The sequence below is a fragment of the Teleopsis dalmanni genome, unplaced genomic scaffold (assembly GCF_002237135.1).
Source record: "Teleopsis dalmanni isolate 2A unplaced genomic scaffold, ASM223713v2 unscaffolded_contig_0130, whole genome shotgun sequence".
NCBI lineage: Eukaryota > Metazoa > Arthropoda > Insecta > Diptera > Diopsidae > Teleopsis > Teleopsis dalmanni.
The window spans coordinates 1-15881 of NW_024031512.1; the positions used below are offsets into that span (position 1 = coordinate 1).

Consider the following 15881-nt stretch of genomic DNA (forward strand, 5'->3'; position numbering starts at 1 on the left):
AAACTCGCAAAAAAGGATTGTAATATCACAATGAAGGATTTTAATTTCCTAACATTTTTTATTTTGTTATTTCTTCAAAGCCCGCTCTTCACAATAGAGTATTCAGCAGAAACTTGAGAAAAAAAATGCTATAATTTTATATTTTACTTCCTCAAAATGACAAAGGAATTGCATAAAAATAAGAAATTTATAAGGATAACGCATAACGCATGAGGATATCCTGTGCACACAACTAGCAGTAGCAGTAATAAGAAATAAGCTTGCATACAAGATATGACATCATGTGCAATTCTGAAGTTTCGCAGTTGGAAATATTTCAAGGATACGAGCATCCTTAGTGCGGGATTTGCGAGTATATGATATGTAACTACTCTTAGCGATGAGCTACAAAAACTCTTAACACAGCGAAACGTGTTCAGGTGCTGCCACAGCGCATTTCTATTGTTTTTGATTATATTTTTCTTGCAATTACTTCGCACTTCGCAAATTCACTTAGTTTCCTACTGCAATGAATTTAAGTTCCAGTACTTTTTCTTTAATTTTTTTTTTTTTTTTTTTTTTTTTTTTTGATTATGTTAACTCGTGACATTGCTCACACCAGCAATTTTCCATTAAGTATATTCACTTTTCACAGAGTTTTCTGGATTTTATTTTTTTGCACCTTTTCAAGTGCTCCAGGATATGTTCCAAGTGCAGAGTTGTTATTTACCTGCACAAAACACACCAAAGCACCAAACACACCCACAAATACGGCTACATCTCTCAAGTCCTTTCTGGTTATTCCTTGTTTTTCGCGCTGATGCATTTTTCAGATTTAGCCTTAATTGCAGGATTTACTTTATTTCATATTCCATCATTTCCAATTTTTTTTTTTTATATAATTGCGGTATGGCGTGGAAACTTTTTACTTCGAAATTGAATTAATGTGGCAGCATTAAAAAAATTTTATTAATTAACCAAATATTAATTATCTATTTAAAAATATTTATAAATGCATTCTGTTAAATATTGAAGTTGAATTAATTTTTTAAAAATAAATTTCTCGAAATTTCTCGAAGGTGGATATCTTTTCATGCAATGAGTGAGTAGAACTATAACACATCATAACGCAGAGCTTCGTAGCGATCTGTCGTAGTTTCTGTCTATTTTGTGAATTCCCTTTTTACTTTTGCTATGAATATTTTATGGAAATTAAGAGTTACCTTCAAATCTTGTACTCTAAACAGGATTTCTTGAGTTGAGTCAACAAAAAATTGGAATAGGACTTAAAGTGACTCAATTTTGCCAAAAACAGAACCGAACAAATGATACATAACATTTTAAAATGGGCTTAGAATGGGACATATTAGCTCCAAGAAAAACCGTAACCGACAGAAACATAGATCAAGTGAAAAAATTAGTATTTAAAAACAATCGCCTAATCATGAGACAGCTAATACTATAGCAAAAGATATCTTACTAATCACTTTATACAATTTCAGTTGACGCTCTCATAACAGACGCTCTCTTTGTTTCAAAAGACCTATATATTCTGCAAAACGAGCATCTGAAATTAGTTATAGAAGATGTAGTCTGTCAAGTCTGTATTAATTCCGCGTCTATGCAATAAATCATAGCGAGTGATAAACATGGGTTTAAAAGTACGACACAGTTGGATTCATAACGATACTCTCTAAGGCATATCTTCGTGGTCGTGTGCAGAAAGAGCGTAACGCGTAACCAATCGGCATATGAGTATGTGCATAACATATCATTTAGTGAAAAAGATTAAATGTAAAATTCAAAGCATATTGTATTAATAATAGACATCAACATAGCATACAATTTTTTTTAAATGAACGAAAGGTATTCAATGAGTTTATTGACAAAAAAAGACAGATTTCCATAATAATACAAAAAAATTAATTTTATTAATATGCGTTTATAATATTAAATATTACTTATGTTATGTGAAAACTTATTTAGTTCACTCAGTCTAGCAAAATGTCACTATCTGTAAAAGATCAGAAATACGTAGTTTTATATACTAAAGAATATAAGTGTTATTGCGTGGAATATGAACTGGCGAAACACATGACAAAGATGCCACTCCAGATGCATTCAGATGATTTTATAGATACGAACATAAAATTTGTAACAGCACTAGATATCAGCTCTTCGACTATGAAGAAACTTATACAATGGTTAAGAATTTACTATAAAGAGGAATTTAACGCAGATAAATCTGGTGAAATAATGCCAGATGTATTGAATCATTTCGAAAAAGCGTATAGTGGATTCAAATATTCAACATTAATATCTTTGGTTAAAGGTGCAAACCATTTAGGTCTAACTGCCTTTGTTTTAATGTTGAAACGCTTGAATCAAAGAAAATTAATGTTGAAGTGCGCTAAGCAGATAGAAAAAGATAATCCAAGTGAGCAATTCAATCCCTTAAAATCAAATCAAATTGCATTCACTTACATGCCATTGGAGAGCATGTTTGAAGCATACAACCCAACAACTGAAGAGAAAATTGTTTTTGATGAAAGTAAACCAAACGATTCATCCACATTTTGTAAAAATATAACATTTGTAAATAATACAACTGCAATTGTGACAAATGAAATGCATAGTTGTCATGAAAAGAGTGCTTCTCCTGTTCCTGTTCCTGAAACGGAAAAAGAAGAAAACAAGAACAACTTACATCCGACTAGAGTTGATGCCTCTTCACAAAATTGTGTTGGAAGGAGAAATCAGCACCAAAAAACTACCGGTAAACGTGACCGCAACTCACAGAAACAATCAAATTCCCAACTCGATAGTGATTTTAAGCAGAACAGAACTAAGGATCATCCCTCATTACTTTATAACAACGAATTAACCAATATGACATCTATTTGTACTGCTAATAAATCTAAATTAGTTTTGGATCCTCAAGTACTTGATAATATTATTAGATTGACTGAGCAGTTGAAGACAATTGGTGAACTCTACAAACAAAAATCCAGGCGCAAATACAAGACTCAAAGTAAAATTAACGTCAAGACTCAAACGGATTTGAAAATTCCATTAACAGAAAGAAAGCATGAAAGCATAAAGAAAATCTACTCATCCGAAAAGCCTGTACACGATGCAGTCAATTCTGGGAAATACAAAAACCAGAAGGATAATTCCGATACTACTGAAATATCACATGCAAGAAAAGTTAATGACTTAATTAATAGTAAACCAACAGATTTAACAACAGACTGCCGTTGGTGCGAAAAGACTATGGTGGTAGGAGAGCTTAGTTCCATTAACAGAAAAATAACGGATGACGATAAATTACTGATAGATCGGACAAAACATATCAAAATAAACCGTTTATGTATTAACACCATAGAAAGAAGTGATAATGATGACAAAACAATTACAAATTAAAAATCAATCTTATTAAAATCTCTGTGAGATCGATATTATATATTTTGTAAGTAATAACGAAATTTATTTTAAACAACTTTTAAATAAAAAAAAAATGATTTGTATTTATCTTGCGTTTTTCTTTATATCATTTTCAATCTAAAAGGAATGTTAATTTAAAGACAACTCTAAGTTAGGTTAGGTTGGATCGGCGGCATTGTACATCAGAGCCCCTTAAGCTCATATAATAGCCCATTATGATAAAACGTATAAATGTTTTTCATATAATAGACCAGACCAACAGGATCACTGAAAGGAGTACAGCTAACAATTGTTAAGATTGAAAAGTCACAACTCCCACATTCTAGTAAGGGAGAATTAAACTGAGAAGTAAATAAACTTAGCTATGTTTCTAATATTCTAGAATGATAATTTTAATGCCGTTACGAAAACGAAATCATAGAATTTCAATCTTCTACTAGCTAAAGATTAGCATAAAAATGTAAGATAAAATATAGTTGTCTCTTTCTATGCAAATCACAACCACGGCAAAACTTATAACTTGATAGATATAATCCTATTCTTCTTAACATACAGTGAGCTGTCAACACCAACTTCATAGTACTGACTAGGTTCCTCTTAGATTAAAGCTGCTATCTGGTTTATTTTTATTCAAGACACTGATCTAGCAAATCTTTATCTACTTAAGCTATATTTTGCGTCTTAAGAAAATTACGCTGTTTGACTAATTTAGCCATTGCAAATTCGGTACCAACGTGCGTGCTTCAACAGACCGCCTGTCCTTCAGTTACCCGATATATTTCTGTAAAGAAGTACTCATATAAGTGCGTCATTAACAAGCCCAATTATCTCGCTGGTAACAGATTTTTTTATAATATACTACATTTTGAACAATTTAATATTCTCATAGTGTGTTCACATTGCCTTCATTAAAGCAGTTTATTTGATTAAGATCGCTAATGAAATTTGATCTACTTAGTTAAAAATAAATCAAGTTAAATTACACCAAAAATGTTGAATGCAAAATAAGAAATGCATAAATCAACGTTTAATCTTAAGTTGATTAATATACTCGTAAATTGGGAACATGATATTAGTTACTGAATATAACTTTCTTCAAAATTATTCTAAATGCTTAAGAATTTTAATATCATGTCTGCTATATGTTAGTAATGTTCTTTACAAGTGAGACTTAACAAAGCACACCAATTTTCAACATCATCGATTTCTTTGTAGTATGTAGTACGTATTCCGCCATACCAACGAAAGGTACTTGCTATGTCATTCCATTTATATTTAATAACCTGCTCAGCAATGTCAATATTAGTTTTAATTTTATCGCAGTTAAAACTTCAAAGTTAACTTATTAAAATTTAAACAAACACAATCACCCTTCCATATGCTGCCATTTATCGCCTTCCTGCTATTTCGTCTGCTACACACTATCAAGTTCTCTTCTGACACATTTGCCTCACTTTGCCTCGCAAAGCCACCAACCATTCCGAGCACTGAAGCGCCCCCAACATATACGAGCACACAACCCATCAACTGCGTAACTAACCAAAAGCAAACATACTTCGCATTCTTTCATGGCGGGCCTTATCCTTTCTATCCCTTTAAGCGCATGTAAACGCTCGTTTTCGTACTGGAACGCCAGATCCTATCCTGGTAAGGGGTTTTTCTTAAGCAGCTGATGACATGTTAGTAAATACAATTGAGGGTGATGATGTGCGACGTCAAATTGTTAAAAAAGCTGAAAGCGAAGTTGACATTGAAAATTGAATAAAATTTTGTAGTATGTAAAGCGTCAGAGAAATCAAAACAAAAAAATCCTAGAAAGGATTTAAATAATATTTTAGCGTTCTGAAGGGGCGAGATAACGCCAAATACGTTTATGTTTATTTTTGTAGGAAAAAAAATTATAATATATAAACTTAATTGAGAAAGCGTAGATTCGGAGTGTGAAGTGACACCATTATTGCGCTTAGCCTGGTCTCCAGGGTGACGTGATGCAATGTATCACAAGTAGACAAAGTCTCCGTCACCCCTTTCCGTAATACTGTGTTTGGGCTTTAACTTCACGCTAGTAAAACGTGCTGACAGCTGCGCTTGATTAAAATTTTAAGACCTAAAAATTTATTATACAAGGACGATGGTTATTTTCTTTGAGTTTCCATAAGAATTTCCGCTTCTCCTTGCAACATAGTGAGAATGTAAATAAATTTCGATGTTGCAATTCCATTAAAATTAAACTCGTACAAATGATTAAGTTTGCTTACAAAAATTTTGTAAATAATTAGTTTAAGTTTGACACAGGGGATGCCCAAACAAAACAACAGTACTTTCTAAGAAAAAAAGACTTCAATCTACTAAACGGAGTTATCAATTATGTACTACATAGGCTGACATCATATATTTACAGATCTAAAAAGTCAATCTAGCATAACAACTACAAGAGGCACTATTTAAATTTTGAGCCTTGGCAACACTGACTGTTGTCAGTTGTCTATGTACGCGATCTATCTTCGACTTTTTGTCGGAAGTGAATATTTATTACGACTATTATTTACGTAACATGGATTATCAAGGCAAGAGTCCATCGATCAACTTAGTTTCACATTTGGCGATGAATCTTCATCCTTTGCCACTGTGAAACACTGTCACTGGTACAATAATTTTAATCGCTTAATGACGAACTGAACTGATAGAAAGATCGTCCAAAATCAATTGTTATGCCAGAAGACATTGATTCATTTGGCGACAAATCTTCATCCTTTGCCACTGTGAAACACTGCCACTGGTGCAATAATTTTAATCGCTCAATGACGAACTGAACTGATGTGAAGGTCATCCAAAATCAGTTGTTATGTCAGAAAACATTAATGCTGTACAAATACTGATACAAATAATGCTGAGAGAAATACTGTGAGAGTGACGCTGGTGAAACCCTAAGCATTAGTTCCACTAGCACATGAATATATAAAATATTGCATGAACCTTTAGCCATGAGAAAGGATTGTTCTTGTTGGATCCCATCCCTCATCACTTGACATTATCTCTAAAAGTTGCTTGTGCACACAAATGCTCGAGAAGTACAATGATGGTGCTTCAAAATACGAATACAAGATTGTAACAGGTGAATCACGAATATACATAAATATACATAAATTAGACTCGAAGTCATATCATTTAGAAATTGCATTTATTGGCCGACAGAGGGCACAAAAACTTCTGATTGGATCCATTCCGGTTTCAGAAGGGTTTAAATAAAGAATATATTTCTGCTGATCCATCATATGATTTGTCTTCAATTTAAGACTGACAAATATTTGCGTAGGTCAAATCTACAACATAAAGTCATTTGTAAACTGGCGTAACATTGCTAAAAATGTTGAAAAAATTCTTCCGAAATTTTCTGCACCTCGGTACCCTGATGAAATTGAGCACACTTTTCGATGTAATTAACTAAACCATAATTGACGTTGCTGCTGAGTCTACTATTGTTCAACATAATAATGCGAAAGAAACAATCTTTCCATCGAACTTGGATGGGCTTATTTCTGCAATCTCAATTATGTAAAATTAATGGAATGATTTGTAGTGGAAACATTTTTCCCACTTAGAGATGCGTATGTCGAATTAAGTTTCTTTTACATATGCCTAAGATGGCACATTATTGTAAAAAATTCTTAAAGCGAATATAGCGATTTGAATTGGAAATGGCTTACTTCCCAGACCCTTCACTGCAAAATATTTAATGACATTTTTCTTCTTCAATGTCAAAAAGATGAAAAACTGAAGTATTAAGTGTTGCAACTAAATAAACTGTTGGCAGCAAAAACCACAGTTGGTTTCTTGGTCACGTGTCATGTCACATGTGTCCATTTGCTGCATCAGAGGTGGTCCAAAATGTACAAACAGAAGAACTATGAAATTTTAGGAACATCATTAATGAAAACCACTTGCACTTTCAATATTTTCATATTTTCATTTTTCTATAACAAAATATATTTGCGAAATGAAAATTCACTTAACAGTATCTGAACTTTTTTGTCAGCTCACAAATATTTGTAAGAAATAAATTTAAGTCTAACAATGTATCTTTCTCAATTTCTTAATTGCATTTGTAAGTAGAAAAATTATCTGCAAACATCATATGCATCTTAGCAAATATCATTAGATATATAACTTATAGAAAACGCAGATATCCTACAAAGAACTTAAACAAAGATTCTGAGAATGATAATTGATGCATCCTGGTATATCCTGGTATGTGAATCCGCTGACTATACCTCCTGCTAATATGACAAATTCCTTTAGACTGAAACGGAATGATAGACCTGTCATCCTGCTTTTCTAAAGATCATCCTGATTAATTCAACTCAGGCGCTGTGATATCTGAGAAATAAGCTATGATTACTTATTCAAAGACCCCTTAAAATAATTTACAAATCATTGCATTGGTTGAGTATTCAAATCAACAGAGTTTCTGTGCACAATAATTTTGGTCCCAAACCTAGCAGGCCTATATAAATTTATATTTCAAATAAATTGATTTTTAAAGAATCTGCAAAATTTTTCAACGGACAACTCCTTTTTCTCTCGTTCTAACTCATTGCAAAGAAATTCAATTTGAAATTTCCCTGTAGATGCATTGAAGATGCTTCCTGTAAATGCTTCTCCATATATGGTATGTAGATGCATTGAATGGAATGACTATATCCAAAATTTAATGCATGAGTATTATAACGAGTGAGAACTTATTGCTCACTGTACTCTTATATTATTCAAAAATCATTAAAAATTAATATTAGGTTTACCAATATAGTCGTCATCAAATCGAAGTCATCGAAGTTACTTATTTATTAGAGAAACCAACCAATTCAATAAGCGACGGAAAAGAAAAAACTTATAAGATACATAAGTCGTCAGACTTTACTGCATACTATTCGAGTCACTATTGAGCCTCTGTATAGGCTAATTAGGGTCGTATCTTCCAAGATATTATATCTGTAACTCGTAATATATGTTATGCCCAGAAAAATCAAGCAAAATGAATATAAGCGTAATATAAATCTTTAGGTTCTCAACTCAACTGAATAGTTGCAATTGATTAGAGTGAGATGGATATACTTTAATGTTGTGCAATCATTAAGTTTTGTTATACCTCTCCTTCTTTAACTTTAAAACGAATGGAAAAAAAATATATTGCTACTATTATGAAATTTCTTAGAGCCTAATACCTTGGAGCATTTTCGCAATATTTTGCATACTTTTTAAACGATATGCGGCGTAAAGAATAGCAATTCTTCTTTTCAAAATACATAAAATACATATAAATTTAAAAAAGTTCGCAAACATGTTCGAAAAATGTGCGAAACATGTTCAAAACATGTGCGAAACATGTTCAAAACATGTGCGAAACATGTTCAAAACATGTGCGAAACACGTTAAAAGATACTAGGTTCTCAGAAACTGAATATTTATAGAAACAGATTACTTAAGTAAGTCACTTAGAATGATTTTAGCTGGCGTAATTATTTCTACTCGCTCCAACTCTTAACAAATAGACTTGAGTTGATTTTTCTGAAAGCCTAATATTTTGGCGCTTCTTCTTGGACGCATTAGAGTGAGATGGATATGCTTATATGTTGTGAAAACATTGATTTTGACATGTCTCTCTTTTTCTTTATTTAAAAATGAATGGAAAAAGTATTCTGCTATTATTATAAAATTTCTAAAAGCCTAATACCTTGGCGCTCTTTCGTGTATGCATTAGAGCGAGGTGGATATACTTTAATGCTGTGTAATCATTAATTTTGATATATTCCTCTTTTTGTTTTTTTAAAACTAAATGGTAAAGTAGTCTGCTACTATTATAAAATTTCTGAAAGCCTAATACCTTGGCGCTCTTTCGTGTATGCATTAGAGTGAGATGGATATGCTTATATGTTGTGAAATCAGTAATTTTGATATATTCCTCTTTTTGTTTCTTTAAAACTAAATGGAAAAAGTATTCTGGGTGAAATCATTAATATTGATATATTCCTCTTTTTGTTTCTTTAAAACTAAATGGAAAAAGTATTCTGATACTATTTTAAAATTTCTGAAAGCCTAACACCTTGGCGCTATATGCATTAGAGTGAGATGGACATACTTTAATGTTGTGAAATCAGTAATTTTGATATATCTCTATTTTTCTTTTTTTCAAACTAAATAGAAAAAGTGTTCTGCTACTATTAAAAAATTTCTGGAAGCCTAATACCTTGGCGACCCTCGTGTATGCATTAGAGTGAGGTGGATATACTTAAATGTTGTGAAATCATTCATTTTGATATATCTCTCTTTTTCTTTCCTTAAAACTAAATGGAAAAAGTATTCTGCTACTATTACAACATTTCTGAAAGCTTAACACCTTGGCGCTTCTTCGTGTACGCTATAGAGTGAGATGGATATACTCAAATGTTGTGAAATCAGTGATTTTGATATATCTCTCTTTTTCTTTCCTTAAAACTAAATTGAAAAAGTATTTTGCTACTATTATAAAATTTCTGAAAGCCTAATATCTAGGCGCTCCTTCGTGCACGCATTAGAGTGAGATGGATATACTTAAATGTTGTGAAATCAGTGATTTTGATATGTCTCTCTTTGTCTTTCCTTAAAACTAAATGGAAAAAGTATTCTGCTACTATTATAAAATTTCTGAAAGCCTAATAATTAGACGTTCCTTCGTAAATCTCCTTCATGAAGATGTCCTGAAGACATCTATAAAGATGCCTTGAGATTCTGTCATACCACTCATTAGTAAAAACTAAAGATCTTAAGAGGTCTCAAGCCTTTTGGGTCTACATTTTAGTACATACATTATTATTATTAGGTATTAATAAGAGATAAGATATTTTTGGGATATTTCGCAAAGTTCAAAAGCACGTATTTGTTTATAATAAGTAAAATAATAAATTGCATTAAATTATTCTTACTTGATTTTAGATTCATTCTTTCACATCCACTTAAGAAATATTAATGACAATTCAAATTTAAACCGTACAGAAGTTTTCAGTGGTTACCGCATCCACAAAACATAGATGCTTTGAAATCGGAATGTATTATTTATGATATAAAAAATTTTAATTTTTTTCCATTTCATGAAACAAAAACACTTAACAATCATATCAATGATAACTTTTCTTTTCTTTTATATATATTATTTATGTATGTTATGTATTCAATATAAACTATCGTTGAATATCCTTGCTCGGACGCTAGCTAAAAATTATTATTATAACATCTGATAAATTTCTAGATATTAATGTTTATTATATCTCTGAGGTTTTATTAATCTGGAAAATGTTTTGGATTGAGTTTAGCACCTCCATTTCCAATATGCTGGCTGCTACTTGAGCAGGGGGTTACCATAACTTACCCCATGGAGACATATATCCATTTAGATTTATTTCCATGTCTTAACATCATTTGATTTGCATGCATGTGGTCGATGTTTGATGAGTACAAAGACCACAAATATAAAAATATATTTGTATAGCGAGTCGCTTGATTCAAGTACAGATACCTGCTCTAGACGCACGTAGACTGATGAAAACGTGTGGATTTTCTTAGTGTTACTGCTTCTTCAAGACCTTACCGGCAAAGGTGGTTCTATCGGCATCGCTCTAGAAATCATCGCAACTACTAGATCCTCACACCACGTCAAGGTAATTGTAGGACTACGGTAAGTAAATAAATAATATCGGAAATTATCTGCTTATAAGCATATAAACGCACAGTATTATAACTATAATTGTTGAATATAATCGGCTAAAATATTTGACACCATCGTCAATTCTGACGATGAGCTTAACTATTCACCTGGATTAATGTAGGATATATAAACAATCCATTTAGTCTTTTAAGAAATGTTTACTTTCAATTTTTAAAATTTTAAAGATAAAAAAAAAATTTAAGAACAATTTAATTTTCAAGAACAAAAAAAAATGTATATATAATGAAACTGCAAAAAACTTCCAGTGCATAACTACATACATTGTCATCTGGTGAAATTCATTATAAGATAAGAAGCTTGGTAGGTGTTGTCGTCAACGGTCATAAAAAGTCTGCTCAAGTGCGTCCCACTTCCAACTAAACTCCAAATTAAAGTGTGGTAAATTCAACCCCAATCGGACTAGGACGTTAATACCTTAATCACTTTTGTTTGTGTGGGTCCTGGTAGATAATTTAATATGCAATTTCTATAGTTAAGTGTTTGAATAAGAAAAGGGATGCACTGGCTGACCATAGATGTGTCATGAAGTGGGTAAATTGCTTGTTATGCTTCCCTTGTCTTGGATTCCCGTAAAAGTAATGACTACAAATTTCACAAATAAAATACGTAAGCAAAAGCAATAAATTATTTTTGAACCTCAGAAACTGTGAGCAGACAATGTATTAAATAATGTTATAAAAGAACTACTAAGTGTGAAGTTTTAATCAAAAATAAAACAAAGATTGAAGCGCTGGAAGCCAATATTCGTGCCACCATTGATACCATACGGCATAAAGACCATGTAGCCACGGAAGATATATGCCGGAAAGCATAATCAAAAAATATATACCATCAAATTATCTACCAGTTTATAATAAAAAAAATTTCATTCCAACAATAATTCTGTCTTGTATTGCCATTTTAAGTTCTCTTGCAGCTAACAACACCCTATACATTAAGACCGAAAAGCTTTCGGAAATTCTCATTTAAAATTCGCGCGCTGTATATTTTCCGATATTTTAAGTTTATGTAGTTTGGCAGCACTGTCCTTAATTACTATGCCAAAAATGAGCGCGATCTGTCAGACAGTTCGTTTACGGCAGCTGTTGAAACCAGTTCACCTCAGTAGGGCGTTGCGAAAAAAACAATGGAAAAAAATATTGAACAAAGAGTTTGCATCAAATTTTGTGTTTCGAACGAAATTTCGTGTGCAGAATCGTTGCGAATGCTACAAAAGGCTTATGGGGAATCAGTTTTATCGAAAACTCAAGTTTATGAGTGGTACAAAGCCTTCCAGGACGGTCGTACGACCGTCGAAGACATTTCGCAACGCACTACTGAGGTGAACTGGTTTCAACAGCTGCCGTAAACGAACTGTCTGACAGATCGAGCTCATTTTTGGCATAGTAATTAAGGACAGTGCTGCCAAACTACATAAACTTAAAATATCGAAAAATATACAGCGCGCGAATTTTAAATGAGAATTTCCGAAAACTTTTCAGTCTTAATGTAATATATATATATATATATATATATATATATGTATATATAACTTATAACTTGATAACTTAACAGATGTATTAACATAAGCAAAATCCTTTTCGTATTTATAATATTGTTGAGAAATTTTAGTCTGTAACCTAGAGATCTAATGTGGCCCTTTAGAGTAAACATCCATGTCTTCTATAAGTTTTACGAGTCATCAAGAAAATCAGTATTAGCATATTGCATAAATATCGTGATTAATTCAAAACTCAAATTCAGCAAAACTTGAAATTACACGACCAGAAAACTTCTAAAGCAACAATATTAAACAGGACTTAATATGCTGCTAATGGCTTTATACCATTCAACACGATCTATAAAAACCATAAATCGTATCTTCAATTGTACGCCCAAAAAAATTGTACTCAGGTAATCAGGAGGTGGGAGAGACACCATCACACCTCCCTTAGATCTAAAAATTTCTATGATAGTTTTATTGAACGCAAGGCACTGAAACCATAAAATATAATTTAAAAAATTAAGTTCTGTATTTATTCTTAATTCTTAATTCTCAAACTAATATATATAAATGGAGATTATTTATTAAGGATTATAGATTTCACTTTTATGTCTATTAAAGTTTTCATTACCGTTAACTGTTTCCGTGGTGTAGTGGTTATCACATCCGCCTAACACGCGGAAGGCCCCCGGTTCGATCCCGGGCGGAAACAGATCAATTTTTTTTAATAATCTCTCTTAATTATACTGCATTTAAGTTTCTCCGAAACCACTCATTGTACATATATTTAAAATAAATCTTATAATAACAAACTTCAGCAAAATACAATATATGCTCGTTCATATTATAGATATATCATCGTGGAAGAGCATATTTGTTCCAGCCAAAAGGAAGGTCAGACTGAATTTTATTTTTTGCTCAAATATCTTTTTAAACAGTAGTAAGCAATGATGCAGTAACTTAAGTTTAAGAGGATTCCAACGAGAATCTTAGTCAATTCAATCTTAATCAATAATCGTAAACTAAATGTAAAGGATACTTGATACACAGTTTACTAAAACAAATAAAATCTTCCTTCGCTGAGACACTTTTTCCAAGCGAAACGAACTGAGGCCAGGGAAATTTAAACGCTGGAAAGACACAAAAGAAAACACATGAAAAATAATGGATCAACGGAATTAAAAACGATTGAGAATGTTGTATGTATATGATTAGGGAACAGATTGTTTCACAGGTCGCTGTTCTTAAGGTCTGGTACACACGTCACCAAAAATATTAAGTGTCATCACTTATCCCATGACAACTATGTTATATACAACTGCACTCTGAAAAGCCACTGATGAGTGTATAATCTCAGTACGATTTAATGTATCTCACAACTTTTAAAGAATCATTTTAATTGATTATAAATATTTAATACCTTATAAAATAAGATGAATATATATTTGCCTCTATTTTGTTTTTGTTTAGTTATATAATTAATTTTTAAAATACTTTTGAGAAAAAAAAAAAAACTGTATGTTATAACAGAAACCAGCACCTTTCAAACTGTTTTACCATAGATAAAAACCATATATGATTTTTGTGGATTAGTCGGACAATGCACACTTAAGTTTGAATAAGTTCAAGCTTTTAACTCTTAAGTGTTCGATATTGAGCACTAAAATTTTCTTTAAATTTAAAACATGCGTCACTTTAGTATCAAAACGACACTTAAGTGTGCGTTGCAACATTGACTCATAAAGTATCATTGTGATATTGATTTCCTAAAAGCTCAAAAGCTTTTGAAAATAAACTTTTTGTAAAATCAAAAGCTTAATAAATTTTACCGTACGATTTCATTTAACAGCAAGTGTTTCCGTGGTGTAGTGGTTATCACATCCGCCTAACACGCGGAAGGCCCCCGGTTCGATCCCGGGCGGAAACATCTAATTTTTTTATATTTCTTAAAATATTTGGAATCTCTGGACGTTAAATTTCTTATTACAATTTTATACTAAAAAAAAAAAACAATTGTAATCTAAATGTATAGCACACTTCAGTTTCAGTAGCTGATAGTAATGCCAACAACTTTATCATAAGACTAAAGACTAAGGACAGACCTATTAGGATGGATGGTGTGGATATATTTAATATATGGAAACCAAGCGACAACATTATAATTATGATTATTTCAGGACTTATCCTCTGTGCTAATAATTGGTCCCAACTAAACAGTAAACACTCTTATCTTTGAATGAAAGTCAAAATATGGGTTGTTGATGCAATAATCTTTCCCTGATCTAACTCAAACCAGACAATCACAGAGATCTAATCCGCCTTTGACATACTGTTTACTCGTATACCTTTTGTTAAATTGTTAGATAATTCCATAATAATCCGTCAGATAATCTGCCACTAACATTAGCTTCATATAACTGTACAAGGACGCTCTGTCGTAGTAGCACAAACCAATCAGATCTTTAGCTTGGTGGTTGCCTAGAATACCGTACCAGTGGCGACTTCTTTCAATTACTCATAGAACTCATTGTGGGTAAAGTTATGTTACAATAGGGTTTTGAACCACATGATTGCACATTCATTGTCAGATTGCATGCATAAAATTAAAACACGTTTCACTATAATAACATTTGCTCTCTCTATATATGAAATTGGTTACCCAAAAAACAAAGCTCTCTTTTCTTAATCCAAGAAAAGATTAAATCTCAAAACTTAAGTTTCAAATCTACTTTGCTTATTAGGAAATATTTACTGGTATCAAAGCATATCCTGTAATTAAATTCAGAAAATGTATGTAAGTTTGACGCCTTTTGTAAAACTATCTTCTTTGCTGAAATTTTGTGTTAAGATACCTATTTAAATTTCTTCATTAGTTGCTGATGAAACATGACTTAAGGTCAGCGTAAAAGCAACGCAAAAAGCACGATTTCAACGTGACTAATCTATAAACTTGGATAAGTATCTAATTTTACTAGATGTCAGCTCGGTTGGGTCGGTAAGAAAAGAGATCCCGAAGATTTTAGATCCTCACCTAGCCATTGATGGACACTGACATATTAGATGGAGCACAGATTCTTTCACTCCCGCAAAGCCACAACCTTAACAAAAGTAATTACAAGGTAGATTCAGCTTTACAGCATGTCTTCCTATAATGAAGTGACCCGCCAGCACCGATACCGTTGTTGTGAGCTGATTACATCTTAACTGAAGCATTTG

The 15881-nt window shown here is 32.1% G+C and overlaps 2 non-coding genes across 2 annotated transcripts; both read left to right on the plus strand.

The window, feature by feature from the left end:
* The first annotated feature begins 13304 nt into the window (after nucleotides 1-13304).
* Nucleotides 13305-13377, plus strand: Trnav-aac. Its single transcript has one exon. It is a non-coding gene; the product is annotated as a tRNA-Val (tRNA).
* A 1142-nt stretch (nucleotides 13378-14519) lies between these two features.
* Nucleotides 14520-14592, plus strand: Trnav-aac. Its single transcript has one exon. It is a non-coding gene; the product is annotated as a tRNA-Val (tRNA).
* Nucleotides 14593-15881: the final 1289 nt, after the last annotated feature.